Raw genomic sequence first — 21,754 nt, 5'->3', positions numbered from 1 at the left:
AAAAGAACATCCCCACGGTGAAGCATGGTGGTGGCAGCATCATGCTTTGGGGTTGCTTTTCTTCAGCTGGAACTGGGGCTTTAGTCAAAATTGAAGGAATTATGAACAGTTCCAAATACCAGTCACTTTTGGCCCAAAACCTTTAGGCGTTTGCTAGAAAGCTGAAGAGGAATTTCACCTTTCAACACGACAATGACCCCAAGCATAAAAGAATGGCTTCACCAGAAGAAAATTTAAGTTTTGGAATGGCCCAGCCAGATCCCAGACCTAAATCCAATAGAAAATCTGTGGGGTGACCTCAAGAGGGTTGTGCACAAGAGATGCCCTTGCAATCTGACCAATTGGGAGCGGTTTGGCAAGGAAGAGTGGTCAAATATTGCCAAGTCAAGATGTGCCATGCTGTGATAGACTCCTACCCAAGAAGACTGAACGCTGTAATTAATTCAAAAGGTGCTTCAACAAAGTATGGGTGTGCAGAATTATGCAACCAGCTTATTGTACGTTTTTTATTTTTTATATTTTTCCCCTAACAGATTTAATTTTCAATAGAATTGTACAGGTTATAGGTCACATTAAAGGTGGGAAAAGTTTTGAAATGATTTATTGTGGTCTCATTGTTTTATTTCACAAAAACCTGGCAATTTAACAGGGGTATGTACACTTTTTTTTTTTATAGCCACTGTGTATAATGTATAGATATACACACACGTAAATGTATGTGTACTTTGGTGTACATATATAATACACGTTTGACATAACATGAGAACTCTGTTAAATTAAACATAAGTTCATTAGATGACTACATGGATCTTATTGTTGCTACGATGGAAAGTGTTTAACTTGTTTATGTACCTTGCAAAAATTTATATCAACCTTTTAATTGATTGAACTTCAAACTAGCTTTATTTATTACTGAAGGCTTTGTTTCAGTCTATAAAACTGTATAGCTCTGTTACAGAGATGATCACTTAAAAGAAAAAAAATTGTTTCCTGCATTATGTTGCACTTGCCAGTGTTTTATGTAGGTGGTCTGTAGCATTAACTATGTTTTTCACTTGTACAGCATTGCATCTTTTTATTTTATTTTTTTTTAGACGTGTGAGACTGAAGCAGTGTACTTCATATACTAATAATTATTGAATGTATGTCTTTGATGTTAATCGTAGTACTAATACTAATATGACTCTCTCCATTCAGGCCTTGAAGATGACTGCATCAGTGTGCTTACCGAACAGCTTACTGTACATTGTGCAAACCCAAATATGCATGCTTTATGCATCTTTATCGTGTGTTAAAGCATGTACTATTTTGGTGATAAAACATATTCCTTAGGATGTCATTATTTTTGCTGGAGAGAGATTTTTATGCCCGTCTTAATTTAATGCCCTTTGTACATCAACTACATGATGAGTGTTGTGAAACAAGATGTGAAACTTTTGCACTTAAAAACTGAGACAGGAATATCAATTATGACAAAAGTTTGGGAGAAATAAGACCCTTTGAGCATGGAATGTTATTTATGATGCTGTCTGTAAACTGGAGGACCCAAGGAAAATATAACCAGTGAGAGTAGTTTTATGAAGACGTGTACAAGAATATTTAGTGTGGAAGATTTGAATTCAGGACAGGAACTCTGGAATCTGCATACCAATTCTTGAGGTACGATAAATGAACTAGACTAGATTGGAAGTGTTTCACAGGAGCATTTGTGTTTAACTCAAAGCTTTAAGACTCATCCAATAACTTTATCAGATTAGGCATCTATAAAAGCGGAGATAAAAATGAGACTGATGTTTTCATAATTAACCTGTTAAGAGAGGAATTTAAGGAATGGATAATACAGGTGATTGGAGAGTTGTTAGGGAAGATTGACAGTATTCAGGAATGATAGGTAATGAAAAGGATAAAACAAAAATGAAGTTTAAAAAGTGCTGCAGAAATGACAGGAGTGATATGGGTACAAACTTGTAGGAATCATTTAGACAAGTTGGCAAAGGTTGAAGTATTGCAGAAAAATCAGAATCTCAGAACAAAAAGAGGAACTGCAGATAGCAAGGGAGTATTTGGATAATAGACATGAATTTAGAAAGGTTTCTGTTAAGCAGCTGTTTTTGATAACTCTAGAGTGAAACAGCTTTTTAGCAGACTGATACGGGCAACGGAAAGTGGAAAGAGTTGTAGCCAGTCTTTCAGTTGGGATTTTATGAGTAGGGCAAATGGGTAGCATTTGCATTTCCTGGTAGAAACTTACAGTTAACAAGGATACCTGAAGAGTTGGAGGCAAGAATAGTGATGGAAAGGTGCTTCTCTGACGAGCTGCATTTAAAGAGAGGAACCAAGCAGGGATGTCCTCTTTCTAATTTATTTGCTTTATGAATGTATATTACTACTCAACTTCAGAACTTCATCAAACTGACGTTGTAGCAACAGAAATGACTTTTGTTCCTGGAGAATTAGATGAAAAACAAGTGACCTCCTACATAGTAGGGAGGTCTTGGGAAGTCTGGTACTGGGTCATATGGGTGTTATAATTAAGGAAATGGATTACCTACTGACTGCATGGCTTCCTCACAGGAGCTCATGTCCTCTATCCCAGGTGTAAGATGTTCCCTATATATAGCTAGAAAGAGGAGATCAGAAGCAAGGTCTTTTCAATTCATATCAAGCAGAAATAATGAAGATATATTGTATTTTAGTTTTTATTTTTATTTATGCTTTGTTGGTAACTAGGCTAGTAGCCTCTCTTCAGGGGAGCCCTGAGGTGGTATTTATACTACTAGGGGAAATTTGTCTTTGACCTCAGGAAATTTCTCATACTCTTTGCTAGGTGCAGTGAGATCTTTTACTCCACCTGAGCTACCACCAACTCATGCAGATGAAGCCTCAGTTTAATACCTCATCTGAAGGATGGTAGTTTCATGAGTACAGCACCCCCCCTTGTACTGCACTGCAATATCACCAAATGATTTACCCAGTATGGGAATAGAACACACAACCTTCTACTCCAAAGCAAGTGTACTACCTGTTTTGCTGCTGACACTGTACATCTCTGTAAAATTCTCTCCATTGGAGACTGAAAGTGCAGATCTTTTACATAAAAGTATGCATTTTTGGAGAGTGAAGGAAATTCCATGTTAGACAGATGAAACTCTTCTCAAGTACTTCTTGAGAGAAGACCAATGGCTGTCTGGCCAGTAAAGGATATCATATTTCCCAAAGAAGAGATATGCAGAAGTATAATAAACAGACAAAAAAAATTTATATCAGAATCGGGTTTTGATGGTAAAACTAGATTCTTCAAGTTCAGGAAAGACAAATCTCAGAAAGGGGGAGGAGTTTTCCCTAAAATGTACTCCTTGATGTTACACTTCTCACAGCCAGATGATATGGGGGGGGGGGGGGGGAGTGATTAAACTAAAGACAAAGATGACTGTGCAAAACTGCGGTGGTGGTGCTGCGGTAGCGTTGTTGCCTCACAGTAAGACATTGTCCTGTTTGATTCTCAGCTAGAGCGTCTTCTGTGTGGAGACATGCGTGAATGGGCGTACCTTCATTGAAGGTTGTGCGTCAGGGCTGTCAACTCGGCACGTAACAATCTTCTGCCAATCATTAGCGGACCAGAGTTCTGCTGTGGCGAGCCCTAACGAAAGCCGAAAGACTCAACTGTGTAAAACTGCAGACTTGGAACAGTGGCACAGTACAGGTCTAGTTGTTGAGAAAGTCTTAATAGACAATGATACAGCAGGCAGTGGAAAACCTAGTCTGAAATTTCTGTCTGCTAGCAAACCTGCATGGCCACCTCCTATTATGGTGAAACAAGGCTCTCAAAGTCAGTCACAGGTGAAAGCATGATAGAAGACCAGACAGGTCCTCTTCAGTAGGGAAGCTACTGCTCTGGCCAGTACAGTAGACTCCCCCTTATCTGACCTCTTTAATGGGCCTTCTCTTGAACTAGCCATGAAATTTCTGCCATAGCCCTAACAAAAGACAACAGATAAGAACAGCACTTCTGTCTCCTCTAGGCTAAATAATGACAGACATTTGAGTTTTAAACTTCATATTATTTAGAAAAATGCATAACAGAAATCCTGTCATTCTAGCTGATTTATAACCTATAAATGCTATTTTGTATGCTTTTTCTGATTAACCAGCCATTCGTTTATCCAGCCTAACGTCTGGTCCAAGCAAGACCGGATAAGAGGAGTCTACTGTAAACATGAAAACACTCAGATGTTCCAGAGAAAATTATCCAGAAGATCAACATTGAGAAACGTACCTTTGATGGGAGAACGCATTTACTGCTTGATTTACATCTTGTTGCTTGATGTATTAGTTGCTTACTGTCTTTTTAATTGCACCAAAGCCGTCTAGGTAGAAGTAACCATTTTCCGGGGCAACCTGGAAGCACTATCTTAAGTGGTTCTCTGTGGATTAGACTGTCCAAGTAAATGCCGAGAGGTTTAAACTGCTCATTTGTAGAATAATGCAACTCAATAGCTGTAACCCTGTAAGCTAAAATGCCAGATACTTCTCTTGAGAAAGAACCCAGTGTATATCAAAGGCATTCAGAGAAGCATATAGCTGAGGCAACCTACATTGTCAAATAGTAAGCATGGCAAATATTTATTTAAGTCTGTGACAAGCTCATGATGCAGAATTGCTTTTTACACCTGATTAAGTACAGGTTGAAGCAGAGACCACACTTGTATTTACATACAGCACATAAGGAATTAATCTTCATCAGATAACTGCAATAGATAAGTCTGTTCACGTGGATACAGACAGTGGGCATTATCCTGTCAAGTAACTTGTTGAAGGTGGTATTCACTAAATGTTCAACTTATTTATTTAGTTATTGCATTTGTTAACCGGGAAAGTCTACTAGGCCTAGGTGAGCCCAATTTCAGTAGAGGCCCGGGGAGAAAAGCTCCACATAACATTAATCGTACATACAAGAAAAAGCACAATATACAATGCATATACAGTCTCAATGCATGGAAATATTAAACACAATGGTGCAAGTTATTTGCAAACGTTGCAGATCAACGTTGTGTACAATTTGATCATTGAGGATGGAGTTAGGTAGGGTAGCAGTTTTGATTACTTGGAGTTTTGTAGACTTGTGATTCGTTCCTAATGGAATAACCAAAGAGGAGCTAGTCTGTTGTGTCTTGCATGGGTCAAACAGCCACGGCTCTCAAATTCTTCGCTTAAGAATCTGGACAAAACCAAAGATAATTGGGGGGGGGGGGGTAAAGGCCCCAGATCAGAGACCATCTTTAACATTACTCTAATTCCCTTAAAATGTTGACATTACAACAGGTTTTGCATTAAAATGCACCTTTGATATAATAGTAAGTGTGAAACTCTGTCTGCATTAACTGACTGTTATGTAGCTGCTTGGTAAGACAAGACTTCAACTTAACCAGCCTCCTTATCCTAACTTCACTGTCAAGCTACGTAAAGCTTGCTACCGTTCTGATCACGTCGGCCTCATTGCACAATGATGTACTGTACACTCATGTGTGCCATTTATGAGAACTGAAATGGAGTTGTATGCTAGACATTGCATTGATTCATTACCCGATGGTAAATTAGACACTCTGTACAAGATAGTTGCACATCTGCACATTATACTCATGAATTCTTGGGCTAGAAAAGAATGTTGCAGAAGGTAATATAAATGTTTCAGGTTTTTCTTGTTTCCTGGCATTTGTAGATGTAATAGCAATAAGAAACTGCCTTTAGCTCAGGTGTATAAAAAGGCTAACCTTTCTATTTATTCTGCTTACAGTAATAGGTTCATAGGTTAGTACTAGGCTATTTGCCCTTGTGGGGCCATTTTTAATCCTAGCCAAGTACCCCTTGTGAGAATCAAATCCTGCACTTTGTGTCTGCAAGGTAAACACCTTAACCATTCTGCCATCCTCCCACCCTCTTTGATAGGGAAAATTGAGAAGTTCTGTTCTATTTTACTTATTTATGTCGTGTCAGCAGTTGTCCATGTATTTTCTTATGCAGTTAAGGTTTAATGAAACTGTACTATTAAAATGTTGGTAGGTTGTGCTACTAACTTTTTTTAACTGGACCTACTCGTGTTTGGCAAAAAGTCAATATTTTGAGAATACATGTAAACTTAACAAGCTGTAGAACTGTACTTATTCATTTTTGGCCTTAAATGAGAAATCATATTGTGGAAGTAATTATTTTTATTGCTTAGCAACCAGTGTTTATTTGTAACATCAGAATGTTGAGACTAGACGTGATATTCACAATACCATTGTCTGTGTTTCTATTCAGGGGAAGGAGTTTTTGTGTAATTCCAATGTATTACTGTTTGAATACTACCATGGAATGCATTTGTACTCTAGATGGGGACAATTATTCTTTTTGCTGTTGACAACTAGCAGATTGCTTTTGTTCTGTAAAGGAATTCAGCAGAGCTGTTCATCCTAAATCTCACTTGACAATTTCCATACAAAATGTTTCTCATATGGAAACTCACAATGACAAGTTGCAGCTCTGCTCTGAATATTAACAAAATGAGAAATGCACAGTACTACAGGGTGTTTTGTAAGACTGTGGAAGTAATGGCCTGGGTATGCAGTTCTTGGTATTGAGAAATCCCACATAGCTTGAAAGTTGCCACACTGTTTTATCTGACAGTGACAGTCTCTGAAATGAAATATTTGTTGGAGGTGTAATAAAGTAATATGTGCGTGTATTGCATTTGTGTTGTGTTTGTATGGTGGCATAGAGAGATAAATCCTTGACTATGGCCCAGGTTGACCCTTGCTCAAGTAATAGCTCGGGCACTGAATGGCACTGGTAAGAAAGATGGGTATACCGACAATGGGTTAGGGTGCTTCCACAAGGACATGTACGCATGAGATGATTTCCTTGGTTAGGATCAAAGAAACAATTGTGTGGTGCCTCCTTTTGGGTGAGTGGAGTAGAAGTGTTGACCTCATCCCCATGTGGAAGTGAGGCGTGGAGCAGCGCTGATGCTTTTTAGCATGCCCCAACTATGGGCTTCCACTGGGAGCCACAAGAAGGGGTAGGCAGAAAAACAAAGAGTCACAAGCTATCCCTGATAGCTTCCTACATAAAAGCTCCCCTCAGTTGACCTTTGACCCACCTAATGATGGTTAAGTAAATTGGCTCATCAGTTAAGAGGGTATTGATTATCATCAGTTAATGGAAGGGGAAAGACGCACACACACAAAAAAAATTTTGTGGGTTAATAAGTGTGGTGGAAGTATGATATAACGAGTATGTGTCTTGTATCAGAGTGTACCAGTATGTTTGGAAGAGTTTAAAATATGAATAGTCACATCTACAAAAGTTGGGTACCTACTTTAACAGAGATGCAATTTATAAGACAGAACTGCTGTCTCCATCCAACCAGTGCAGTTTGATGCCTCCCTTAAGAATGATCCTGGAAAGGTCAATTCCTCAGAGGCATATCCAAGAATTTAAAAATTCTATGCAGTGGAGCTATATTGCACCCTCCCTCCATAAAATGTTTAGGCCATGAGTTAGTACTCCAGTACATTATCTCTCTACCCACATCACATTGACTTCCTTTTGGTATAGTGCTGCACTGCAGTGTCTGCAGAACCAGCTGGAAGGCTTCACCTACAAGGCAGTACTGTGATAAGCCTGTCTGCAAGATTTTTGCATGTCCATTTACACTGATATTTATTGCCAAGTCTCTATGCCATATCACAGCAGCTGTACCCAAATGTTCAGACACATCAGTGCCTGTGTTCAGCACCCGTCTTGTGTGCCAAATCATTAATAGCCCCACAAATTCATTCACATAAACAACATGTAGCACAAACAAGCCTCAGCTTGGAAGGTGGTCCACAAAGTAGCACTCAGGCAAGCTTGGTCAGCACATATATACTGTGACACTGCCCATGACCACAGTATAGAAGATTATGATCCGGTCGCCAGTCTGAATTGTGTTCAAGACATGTATGTCAAGAACTTTACCTTGAGAGCTTCGCTCTCTGGGTGAATTTCTTGGCATCAATGTTGTGAACATACAAGTTAGGATCGGAGACCCAGTCATAATTTTTATCTGCTCTATGTACTACAAATTAATCTAAAAAAGAAAGAAAAAAGTTGTGTTTAAGGGCTTTCAAAGCCATAAAACACTTGGCTAGCACTGTCAGGATGACAGTGTAACACACTCCCTTCTGTTTACAGTCACCTTCTTATGACTCTCAATTGTCCAGTTTTTCACAAAATGTCCAGATTTTTGTCTCGTATATTTGGTCTGCTCCTCATAAAGTTGATGGTTTTCAGAATAATTACTGGGGATTAAGGCACTAAATAATGACAAGCATTTAGGTTTCAGAGTTTGTGTCCATCAGAAAATGCAGGCAAATGGTAATTTTTTAAGTTTATTACAGGAAGTCAGGACATTACTAAATGACAGCAAGCCAAACCAATTATTTTATTCTGCAGCTGTCTTCTGCTGGTCATTACAGGCAGATTTTACTGCTGAGCATTAGACCTGACCTTAACAGCTTTAGCAAGGGGTGCTTAACATTTGTTAAGGTTGGGTCTTGTGCCACGCTAGCTCTCAACTGATTTGTCTTTTTCTGAATATCGGAACATAATCTGTGCTCTTCTTATACTACTACAGTATCAGTGCATCAAGGTGCCTAATAGATAAGGCATTGGCCACCAAGCCAGGGACTGTGTATTCAAGTCCCATTTGGGATGATATAATAGGGAGAGTTTAGCATAATTGTCCAGGTCTTCTCCTTACAGATACAAAGTGTGAGGTCCACAAGGACGTTTAAAAAGACAAACCTGTTAAAATTCAGATGCAGAATTTCCAGCCTTCATGTAGCCTCAGCTGTCATTTATATTGCTTAATTTTACTCGTCTAAGAAATAACATAATTCAAGCTGTCTCAGTTAGTACCAAATATATTGAGGAATGTTTAAAATAAGCCACCTTGGTGGAGTGCAACATTAATAAGCTATATAGTAACAAAAAAACTAATCAAGGCGTATAATAAATCAAACTCTACACACATTAAAGACCGTCAGAAAGCTCAGCAAAAATCTAAGTTACCATAAGGGAGATCATAGTGGAACACAAAAAAAAATATATATCATCCTCTGTCAAAGATAATCTTAAATCCTCTACTGCATCAGATAATTATGAAATGACACTCTGCAATGCCTTGTGTCAATATACAAAGGTATTACCCACAGTGACCCTAAAGATACTGCTAATTTACTTGCAAATAAATGTGACAACTTCACAGTAGAAACCAAAGTCACATCTAGGATGTGTCAAAGTGGGCGGCTCTCCTATTTCTTAACTTGTTTTGGTACTATGATTAACAGATGAGTGCTTTTAGTTACCCTGACTTGCCTGTACTAGCACAATCCAATATGAACATCTCATTTGTAAAATAAACCTCAAACCAACTATTGCTGTTTCCATTGTTCTAATTACTGCCCTAAAGTACACCAATTGTTCACGGTCCAGAAAGATATGCTTCTGTGTACCACCTTCTCTTGTTTCACACCTCCAGCATATATATATATGAGACACTAGGGCACAGTCTTAGCCAGACTTTCTAGAGTACAGAAGTATCTGTACAAGCAGTTCCAAGCTAAATTTTCTTAACTTTGTGTCGTATATTGGGTCTAAGACTTTCTTCTCATTCCATACTGGTCAGTGGCATGCATAACCTCTCACTCCGCCATCTCTTTTGCTTTTTTTTTTTTATTTTTCTGCATCTACCCAGGCACTGTATGCTCTCCCTGAAATGTTTGTCTTATGGTTGTCACCATCCTAGCTTCCATAATGAGCTCTCAAAATCTGGGAATATTCCCACTGAATGCATTTTTCTAAACTTTTCCTTAAATTCAGTGACAAACACAAGTAGTGTATTCATTCTCTTTCATTTAAGGTATTCATGTTTCTCTCGCCCATCACTTAGCTGTTCCCACCACACAGGATTTTTATTCTGGCTGTCTGTATACTTGATGCTGTCCTCGCTGCTACATCTTCACATTTCTGTGCCTAGTATCCTGTGGGCAGCACAGGATTTGATTTGCCTATGATTCAACCAGTTGACTACTACACGTCCAGTATATTTCAGCAGGCTAGCCCTACTATTTGCATCTTTTAATGATTACCATACCCTTAACCATGTTGACCGATTTTCCAATTCCTTCCCCACATATTTTCTATTTAGGTATTTGCCAGACAGTAAAAATATCGCACAGATTTTTTTTTTAACCTCCTCAATCCAAGACAAATGGATTGTTTGGCTGTACTTTAGAAAATAGAAGTTAACATTAAGCCTGATGTCCATAAACCTTGTTCCTGCAAAAATATCCCAAATGACATGCAAACCAAATGATAAAAAGACAGTCAAGCTAGAGTCTTTACAGTGTTAAACCTTAAACTGCATGTAGTTAGAGGCCCATGGGACTGTATGCAAATGAACCCTTAAGGGACATACCAGTGTTTCAACTTCATGGCTGGTGAATTTCTATGAGTTTTTACTTTGTCTTTATGTGTACATTCAGGCCAATAAAGCCACCCCCTCCCACCTTATAATGCATGCTACCCTTAACCCTAAACTTGCCCTTAACTCTACACCTCAACTTAAAAAAAAATTTCCATAACACTAAAACCAAGATCGTCACAGACACACACACACACACACACTCACCACCACCATGTACGTACACCACTAACGGCTCTCAACCTAAAATCATCAGAATGTGGAAGGACACAGGATATCATCTGTGATGTCCATCACTTAACTAATAGACAGGAAAGGAACTAGCAGACTGCCCTGATGTATGGACATGATCACTGGATGCAAGATATAGGTCACTTCACACATTTCAACATAGTGAGATGCCACATGTTATACACTGGTGTACCCACTTTGTAGTATATCTGTTTATGGCCACATCTTACACTGTTGATTGAGTACGTCTGTGTGGATTTGTCAAATTCCTTGACCTAGTCAAGTTCCACAAGATGATAGTGTTGTCATCGTGCATGCCCTCGATGACCTCTGAGGACATCTATCACATGTAACAGACTAGATGTAGCATTAACAACTTGCAAAGGTCTGTTGCACATAGCTGGGATATTACTAGTGTCCATTTAGAAAAGGTCCATGATGACATTTTGGTCTACCTCACAGCTGGAGTTTGAATGTGTCTATACATGTGTGCATCAGGTACCCCCTCCCCCACCTCAGATGGATGCATGTTGATATGTACACCCTTCTACAGGAAAATACCCTGTGTGGGGTGTATTGAAGTGTGTATTCAACCATATCAGGAGGTAAATTTTATTTATTTTTTTTACATTTGTTGACTGGGAATGTCTGACTGGAACGAAGTCCATTTACAGCAGAGGCCCGGGGAGAAAAGCTCCATATTAATTAAACAATAATTGCAAAAGGTCATAAGACAAGTAAAAAATGCACATGTATAATGGATTTGTTTTTAGCAAGCTTAAATTGCAGAAGAATTTGGCCCCAGATGGAAGTCAAATGAGGAGTTTCCATCACTGTAGCATGAAGACAGTAAGAAGTAGTAGTGAGGAAGGTGAGGAGGAGTGAAAGAAGGAAAGTATTTATGTAATTCATGGACAGAGCCAGGAATCTATAAGATGCGACTTAAGTGAGTTTTTGAAATGTGTTACAGATGATGCAGAAGATGCATTATGGGGTAGGTTATTCTACTTTCTAGCTATGATTTACGAGAATAGAGCTTTGCCAGCAGTGTTAGCATTTGAGATGCATAGGAGAGTTTTGTTGGTAGAACGGAGAGGACGATTTACTGAGTATTGGGTCAGTAGTTGGTTTAGTGCTGGAGTTTTGTGAGGATGCCTTAGAATTTTGTAATCAAGAACTAGTTGGTGGTAACTAACTGAAGAAGTTCAAGCCACTGTACTTCCTTTAGGGCTAGGCAGTGATGGTTTCCAAAAGTGGAGTTATTGGCAAATTTTGCAATTTTATTGTAACATGATTCAAGTTTGTCTGTCCAGTTTCCTTACCTGGGTTAGGATTGGTGCTGCATACATTAGGGTAGGTAATAGATGGGTTTGGGCTAGGACGACCTGTGATTGATCTGATAGGAAGTTTTTGTGTCTGTATACAGCTCCCATTTTTTTTATGAACTTTTTTGATGGTTTGAGAAATATGGACATCTAAATGAAGATTTTTGTCTATTTCTACACCATTGCTATGGGTAGAGGGAGAAATTACAGTACCATTGCTGGAGGTGATAGTGTAGGAAAGAGGAGAGGTTTTAGATTTGTTGTGGGTAAAAATTTGTGATGTTATCACAGCCTATTGATTCTGTGTGATGGGTCTAGATTTAGGTAGGTCTGTCCATACAGCCTATCATGATCTGGCTTAGGGTTTTGACACAACCCCCCCCCCAATAGGTATCATTGAGAACGTCTCCCAGTTGGGGATTAACCCTTGCATCACTAAATGGGTAACTAGCTCATCAACAGAACACATAATGTAAAAGTTGATGAAGCAACCTGTACCAGTAAAGCTGTCACCATTGGTGTACCTCGGGGATCTTTGCTTGGCCCTTTACTGTTTTGACATTCTTTCTCAACGGTTCAGGCTAAAGTATATGGCCTTTGGCTTACCAAGTTTGCTGATTTATTGAATATTGGGTGCAATCATTGAGTCCATCAATAATATACTACAGGAAGAGCTAAGACAGACACATGATTTGTGACAAAGCCACACACATTACAAATGCATAAATGTCTTTCTGAAAAGTGGAATTCCATGCTAATTACAGCGCTGACAACAGTCCTGCTATGTTGAAACCCAGTGATGCAAGCACTGGGAACACATGTAGATAGCACTCTGAACTTCGACCTCCAAGTGTCCACACTGGTATTGAAAGCATACATTTTGCACACCGTAGGTTATGCCATCATATTCAGATCGCAAGATTGTATGATGGAACTGTACTTGAACCTCATCTGAGCACTAAGAGTGTAATGGTCTCTCTTGCATGTATCTCACCAGACATGCAGTAGCTGGAGAGACCACATGCCTTTCTCATCAAGAAAATACAGGGCCTACAAAACATGCCATGATGTATCTGGATACACTGAAAGCCATGTCACCATGATCTATATTGTATAGGTAGAGGTGATTTCAGCATGGCCTCCAGGCCAGTCTCTTAACCTGCCCTGGTGGGAATAGTGCATATCCACAAACCCTATATGGCTGATGATATCAAGTGTCTGTTGAGGCGAATATGGTAAGTGTCCCACATGCTGGTGTAAAGGCTTTCTGGAATGTCAAACAAGAGAGCAGACACACAATTGACTGCAGTGAGGACAGAACCCCTACCTAAGTACACAGACCACAGAACTCTGTACTTTACACAAGTGCCACAGCACAAGTCTGACCTTTACAAGACTGCAGGTCAGCTTATAGTGGATGACATCATTAGGCCCTATTGGAGAGAAGATGTTGGGAGGCCTGCATAGGCTCATAGGAAGTTACTAGTGTAATGCCTCTAGGGCATTTACAGGCCTAGCTCTGTAAAAACAAAAGTGCCCTTTTTAAACATAGATGGTTGTTAGTGATTTTTTGAGCAGCAGTGACTGGCCCTGTCCATGAGGGACATAGGTGCCACCCCAGGGGGTGAATTTACAATCCTCATCCAGTTGTCAAGTTTGCACTTGAACAGGTTCATTGAGGAGCACTTCACACGCAGTGGGAGTCTATTACAGAGGAGAGTGAATTGATGGGAGAGTTATCTGTCTCCTCAGCATGTTTTGTGTGCCACAGGCTAGGTTGAGATCCCTGGTGTAAGCTGATGTCCTTCAAGAATGCAACTGCAGTCATAACATGTGGGTTGTCCTGCCTCAGGCAGCTCTCGGTCGGCCGGATTCCAAAGTCTGGGTCCGACGTCGGCTGATGTCTCATTTCTCTCCAACGTCAGAGCGGCTGGAGTACATAAGCATCAGCCGACGCCATTTTCTTCAGTCTTTCTTGCCGCGCGGTGCCCGAAGCAGAAGCGGTTCGCAAGTGCCGGTCGGTCAGCTCCTGTATTCTACAATACCGAAGTCATCAAAAAAGCTAAGTACCCCGTTGGGGACCTTTTCTTGCCTCAGCCGATGTCAGAAATTACTGAAAAAGTTAATAATTGTCTTTTTTGTGGTAAACAAATACCTCATAAGGATTTCCACTCTTACTGCCTCCCTTGCCTGGGCCCAGACCACGACGTCTCTGCCTGTGTAGCCTGTGCTCACTTCAACAAGTGCACTCTCAGGCGCCGGGCAGAGTTCGCTGAAGATTTTTTCGGCGATAAATTTGCTTACACCATGCCGTCGGATCTTCCGACATCGCAAACTCCCAAAAAACGAAAAGACCGGGACCGACATCCTTGGCCCGTGTCTACCACCGACTCCACGCCAAAACCTAGCGCGAGTGCTCCGGTTCCCTCTGAGACTGTCTCTCCACCGCTCCGAACCGAAGACACCGCATTACCGACGACTCCGATTCCAGATATTACTCCAACGCCAGTTATAGACTTTCCTCCGGATACCGAAACAGAGGAAATGCCCGAGACCATTGCTGTAGACAAGGTCACTCCTGCACGTGGAGCTGCCAGGCCTCCTATGGCCATGTCTATTAAGGCCTACACTAGGGCTAAGGCAGCCAGCAAAACAAAGCATATTGCTTCCAAATCCTTACCTCAGCCGACTACGGAGACACAAATTATGTCCATGGCTGCTGATTTAATTTCCATGATCAGAGGTTCACAGGCCCATCCTGAGAGAGCATCCCAGCCTCCTCCTGATAAAGGCCCGGGTTGAACCCTCTGACCCTTCTCCTTCAGATGAAGATTCTGAGGGCTCTGTCCACTCTGATAGCCAGATAGAGCTCTTCCAGACCTATGAGGACTCGGATGCAGAAGATTCCATACCTTCGGCCTCCCCTCCTGAGGATATTTCTTTTGGTGAAGTTCTGCACACCATGAGGGAACATTTCAAGTGGCAGGGTCAGGAATATTCTGATTCTAGGAAACGCCTTAGGACTTTCCTTAAGCCTCAGCACAGGCCCTTAGCTATTCCTCCTGTACTTGATGTTCTGGATGATTTGTATTCTGATTCTAGTGCTACCCCTGATTCTCTTCCTCCTGCTCCAGCTAAGCCAGACAGGTATTACAGGGTCCCAGAAACTCATTCCCATTTATTCAGGGCCCATACTGCTGATTTGGAAACTATTTCACAGGGGCCTAAATGAGTTTCAGCCTCCACCTCAAAAAATCCTTTGCCCTCCAACAGGAAAGCAACGTCATTAGTGAGATGGGGTAAAAAGGTTTACACATCCACTACCTTATCTGTGAGAGCTTTAAATTGCCTTTTTCATATGTTCCAATATCAGGATTATCTCTTAGAAGATTTACAAAAAACATTAGCTTCTCCTGATCCTTTAGACAGGAAGACTTTGCAGGAAGCTGTGCATAACACTCAGCAAGTAAGCAATCACTTCCTGCAGTGTGGATATGATGCACTGGAAGCTTCATGTAGGGCAGCTATGACAGGGGCAGTGATGCGTAGACATGCTTGGTTAAAGATCAACCTCTACCAGATCATGTAAAGCAAAACTTCTGGATGCACCTTTGGAAAAGAACAAGCTTTTGGTGCAAATGCTAAGGATGTGTTAAAGACCATCAAGAAAAAGCAAAATCAGTTCAGACTGGGAAAGATTTCCTCCAGGTTCAACCCCAGATTCAGTAGGAATTGGCCTTCAAAAACTGGTCCTTTCCTAATCCAGAAAAGTTTCAAAGGGGTAAGAACAGGCGTGGCGAGGAAGAGGCCAATACAGAAGCCCTTACAGGGGCGACAATGGCAGCCAGGAAACCAAAGAAGTGACGAGGGGTTTCACCTGCCCAACAACCACAAACTCAATGACTTTCCTCTACTACCGCCTACCAGGGAACAACTAGAAGCTCCCTTGGGCGGAAATTATCTCTGTTTGCAGAAAACTGGCACAGACTGACAAAGGACAAATGGATTTTGGACATTATAGACCGAGGGTACAGGTTTCATTTTCATACCTTACCAAGAAAACAAGGCATGCCAAATCTACCACAACATCAAAGGGCAGAGGCTATCAAGCAAATCACTCTGCTGACTCGAATGAAAGCAATAGAAAGAGTTCCACAACAAGAACAAGACCAGGGTTTTACTCAAGACTGTTCCTTGTTCCAAGAAAAGAATCTCAATGGAGACCAATACTGGACTTGTCCGCATTAAACACCTTTCTCATAGTACCAAAGTTCAAAATGCTGACTCTACAGCAACTCCTTCCCATGCTGGGCAAGGAGTCGTGGCTGATTACTCTGGACCTCAAGGAGGCATACCTGCATGTCTCTATCAGACACAGCTGCAGAAGATACCTCAGATTTCTTGCAGGGCCAGAGCATTATCAATTCTCAGCATTGCCATTTGGCTTATCTACTGCCCAGAGTATTTACAAAATGCCTGGCTTCAGTAATTGCTCATTGCAGGCCCCAGGGTATACAAATTTACCTGTACCTGGACGACTGCCTCATACAAGCGGACGACAAATTGATGTTGACAAAAAACCTGGATTATGTCATACGATTACTTCAAGCTCTGGGATACACAGTCAACTTCCAAAAGTCAAGACTGCAGCCATCCCAGCAAATAATCTTCTTAGGAGCCAAACTAGACACAGCCTCTCAGATGGCTTACCTGACAGAAGACAAGCAAGAGAAGTTAACTCAATACTTCAAAGGTTTAGCAAAACTCACCCAGATGACTGCAAGGAGATTCCTACAGGCCCTGGGTTACATGGCATCCTGCATTCTACTGGTTCCATTAGCAAAACTACACATGAGAAAGCTTCAATGGTACCTAAAAGCATTTGGTCTCAACACAGCAACAACTTGGAGACAATCATACCACTCATTCCATGCCTACAAAAGGAATTCCTATGGTGGGCCTCGGTGAGCCAGGAAAACACAGGTATGTCATTCAAAAAACCACAGATAACACAGACCATGACTACAGACGCCTCAGACCTTGGATGGGGGGGCGCACATGGAAGGCAGGTGTATACAAGGACAATGGTCTCCAAAGGAAACACATCTGCATATAAACCAAAAGGAAATGCTGGCAGTAATGCATGCTATCGAGGCTTTTCAACACCAACTCCAGCAAGGCCATTTAATGATACGGACAGACAACACCACTGTGATGTGGTACATAAACAAGCAGGGGTGCACCCACTCTTACCTCCTTTGCAGACTGACAATGCAGCTTTGGGAGAAGTCAGAGTCTAAACATCCAGTTACAATCCCAGTTTGTTCCAGGAAAAGACAATGTGTTGGCGGACAGCCTAAGCAGGAATTTCACAGATCCACACGAGTGGAGGTTACATCCGAAGGCTTTCAGACAACTCACTTCGACATGGGGCAAGCCAGAAGTGGACCTATTTGCCTCTCACCTCAATCATCTTCTACCAAAATTTTGCACAAGGACATACCATCCAAAGGCTTGGAAAATAGATGCCCTTTCATTCAACTGGAACTCCCTAGCAATCTATGCATTCCCACCTCTGCCACTGATGACCTCAGTATTACTAAAGATCAAAGCAGAGAAGCCCAAGGGAATCATAATAGCTCTGGATTGGCCAAGACAACACTGGTACCCACTACTACGGAGCATATGTCACACCAGGAGGTGGGCCCTCCCTCAGTGGCCTCTACTTTTGACTCAACACAATTTCGAAACACTGCATCCAAACCTTCAGACACTACAGCTAACAGCCTGGGAGATCCCATAAATAACTTCAGCTTATCTCTCTCCAAGGAAGTCCAGCGGATACTAACAGAGGCTCGAAGACCATCCACCAGAAAGGTTTACTTAGCAAAGTGGAAAAGATTCAGCAATTGGAATACCAGCAAGGGACATGATGCATCATTACTGAACATCCCACTCATCTTGGAATATTTGGCAGATATGTTACAGAGCGGCCTCTCATATTCTTCAATAAAGATACATGCATCTGCTATTTCAGCTAGATACAACACTGATCCTCCTGTTTTCTCTCATCCCTCTTACTAAGACAATTCCTCAGGGGAATCAAGAACATTAAGCCACCAAGAAAGGCCCCAGTGCCAGCCTGGGACCTCAATTTTGTCTTAGAAAAACTGACTCTACCTCCTTTTGAGACAGCAGCTTCAGTTGACTTGCAATTTCTCTCATGGAAAACAGCTTTCCTGTTGGCAATTACCTCAGCAAGAAGGGTTTCGGAGCTACAGGCCCTAATGGCAATACCACCCTTTATTATTTTCCACAGAGACAGGGTTTCATTAAGGACCAACCCTACTTTATGCCAAAGGTGGTATCTAGGGTTTCTCTAAATCAAGCCATTCATCTGCCTGCTTTCTTCCCCAATCCTGAGAATAAGGGGGAAAGACTTTTGCATACCTTGGACATTCATAGACAACTTCGATACTACCTGGACAGAACCAAGGCCAGTAGGAAGTCTGACCAGCTTTTTGTAGCTTACGCCCCTGCAGTCCAAGGAAAAGCAATTTCAAAACAGACTATTTCTAAATGGATTGGACATTGCATCAGATTCTGTTATTCCTTTCATGGGAAGACTGTTCCAGCCTATGTCAGACCGCATTCCACCAGAGCTACAGCCACCTCTACAGCATTTTTAAGAGGGGTGCCTACAAAGGACATTCTAGAAGCTGCTACATGGAGCTCCGTGCATACATTCTCCAAACACTACAATCTCCCTCTATATTCCAGATCCAGAGCAGGCTTTGCTTCGGCAGTCCTGCAGGGTTTGATTGCCACACCATCTCTTTCCTAGAGCATACCTCCTCCCCCAGCTAAGCTATGGTATTCTACCCACATGTTATGACTGCAGTTGCATTCTTGAAGGACATAGTACAGTTTTGTACCTACCATAAATGTAGATGTCCGATAGACATGCAACTGCAGTCTGGTTTTCCCTCCCTCCATACCCCTCTATGCCTAGGGTCCTCTCCTATCCCCCTTACTCTTAGCTGGGGATATCTGTTATGGTGTATTTGTTGCTCATGTATTTGTTTGGAATCCTGTTTTTGTCTTCCAATTTGATTACAGCCTTCCTTGGAGGGCACCTGGCATCTGGGGCAAGAAACACTGAAGAAAATGGCGTCAGCTGATGCTTATGTACTCCAGCCGCTCTGACGTCGGAGAGAAATGCGACATAAGCCGACGTCGGACCCAGACTTTGGAATCCGGCCGACCGAGGGCTGCCTGAGGCAGGACAACCCACATGTTATGACTGCAGTTGCATGTCTATCGGACATCTACATTTATGGTAGGTACAAAACTGTACTTTCTTGTCCCATTTGATTTGCAGATGTCCAGCATTTCCAGTAGGGCATAGTCTGAGACTGCTCAGTAGGCCAGGTTTAGGTCACCTCTCAGCAGCTTGTATGGTGCTGAGTACAGTGACAGGTCTTTCAGTCTTTCCATGTATGCCATGTTTTGGAAGCCTTGGATTCCCCTGGTCACAAACCTCACTGTTTTCTGCATTTGCTGCTGGTGTCTGGTGAGATACAGACAGAAGGGAGCATTGTATTCAATTAGGGGTCTGAGCTATGACCTCCCTGGTCTTGATTCTGATGGTCTTATTTATGAGGTGCACAATGTAGAATGTGTCCCACCAGTATGACACACAGTGATTGAAGTGTAGATTGCTATCAACGTGCGTTCCCAAGTCTCATAACACTGTTTTTGAGCTTAGAGGGGTGCTATGTATATCATAATTAGCAGGGGTATGTCACTTCCAAAGGGGACAATGCAGCATTCTTTGCTTTAAGGTTCAGTCAGTGAGTTTGGCAGCAATCATTTCTGTGTCATTGCTTTCTGTAATATGTTTCCATCATTGGGGGGACTATACAACTCTGTCCAATTAAGTCATCATCAAACGTGGTAAACCACAGGCCATCTACCTTTGCCTAGGCTTCGGAGAAATAGATTCCAAACAGTTGAGGGCCCAGCAAAGATCTTTGTGGTATTTCACTGGCAAGTGGTCTAGTGGTAGAGATGCAGTCCTCAACTTTGACACCGTGTGTTCTGTCGGTGAGCCAGTTGGCTATTCTAGTAATGTATGGGTTAATTCCTGGATGGGAGATTTTCTCTTATACATGAATGGGAGATGATGTAAAAGGCCTTGGATAGCTCATCATAGGCGATATGTCCCTCGTCCACATCTTTGGGGTCAGCATCAAAGAAGTCCATTAGGTTTACTAAGCAAGATCTACACTTTACATAAACCAACTTGGGTCAGGTCAAGTGTGTTGAGGGTCACCTATATTCCTGTGATAAGGTCCATGCTGACTTTCACTAGCCTTGAAGATGAGGCTTTTTAGGCATATAGGTCAATAGTTCTAGTTCTGCATGTTACTAGATTGATGTGCATTTCATATTAAATTCTGCAGTGTAAGTGATATATGTGTGGAAAAAAGTACTGAGACACAATGGTTGCGGTGCTTGGGGGAGGCAACACATGGCCGTACTGTTAATTTGTGACAGGATGGGAAACCGGAAATTCATTCCTGGTTTGGCACCTGTATCTCTAATGGACACAGGTAACCTGTAAATGTTTAATCTCCCAGGCCCATGCTTACACTTATCAAGGGTATCAGAACTTGTCGGAGATTTGGGATGAATGGCTAGGCTTAAAAAGGCACTTGTGGTCATTCGCCTAGTAAACGCCTATGAAACCTATAGGGCCTTCAGTTTGTTGTCAAACCAACAAAAGTTACCAAAACTAGTAACCAAAACAAACATATCAACGTCACATAGACTTCATCAGAGTAGTTTTTCTCTACCACTGATGCGTTTAAGTATAAAATAGTTAATCAAATCAAATGGATACCACTGAGCAGGCAATGCCACAAATAGGAATTATGAGAATTGTAGTATTTACATTCATAAAGCACAGAAACATAAAATTCACACAAATGTAATGAAGTTAAAATACAATAATAAATGGTATATAGAAATGCAGTATAAAATGCAAAGTAAACAATGTATACAATACTAACATCACAATGTGCTGAACATTTGTGAATGTAATAGTCACCATTTTTCTTAAATGGCCATTGACCATGTGAATACATATCCTTAAAACTCTCTGTAAAAAATGGTCTATTTTAAGAGAAGACCCCTACATAAGGAACCACATGAATGAGAAACCAAAAGTTGTATACCGGAAAGGCAAGAGTTTTAAGGATATTTTTAAACAAGCCCACCTATATGCCTGCCCATTTTAATTTAGGTATGACAAAGGTGTGGGGCATGTCATTGGTGCCATAAAGTAAACAATGGTGACAATTTTTATCTAAGAAATATAAGATATTCTTTGAAAGGCAAATACAACTGCAGTTCTAAGGCAGTTGTGTATTGCTGTGTGCAACTCATGTCCAGTATTTTATATTGGAAAAACTGGGAGACTCCTTGCCCAAAGAATATATGAACACGAGTATGCTATAAAGAAAAATAATCCAAATAATGCTATAGCAAAGCACATTTGTGAATGCAATAGTCACCATTTTTCTTATGGCCATTGACCATGTGAATGTTGAAGAAAATCAACCATGGGGAGTGCAGTTAGAGCTAAAAGAATTAAAATGGCAAATCGGAGTACAGGGAGATAATTGGC

At 41.3% G+C, this 21,754-nt stretch overlaps 1 protein-coding gene across 3 annotated transcripts in view; it reads right to left on the bottom strand.

Moving 5' to 3' along the window:
* The window catches only part of HPCAL1 (hippocalcin like 1), a 1,334,575-nt gene that overhangs the window by 880,226 nt on the left and 432,595 nt on the right, over nucleotides 1–21,754 (bottom strand). The window lies entirely within an intron of this gene.

This window comes from Protopterus annectens, chromosome 1.part1 (genome assembly GCF_019279795.1).
Source record: "Protopterus annectens isolate FY-2018-M chromosome 1.part1, PAN1.0, whole genome shotgun sequence".
Taxonomy (NCBI): Eukaryota; Metazoa; Chordata; order Ceratodontiformes; family Protopteridae; genus Protopterus; species Protopterus annectens.
This window is presented reverse-complemented; position numbering and strand designations above follow the sequence as displayed.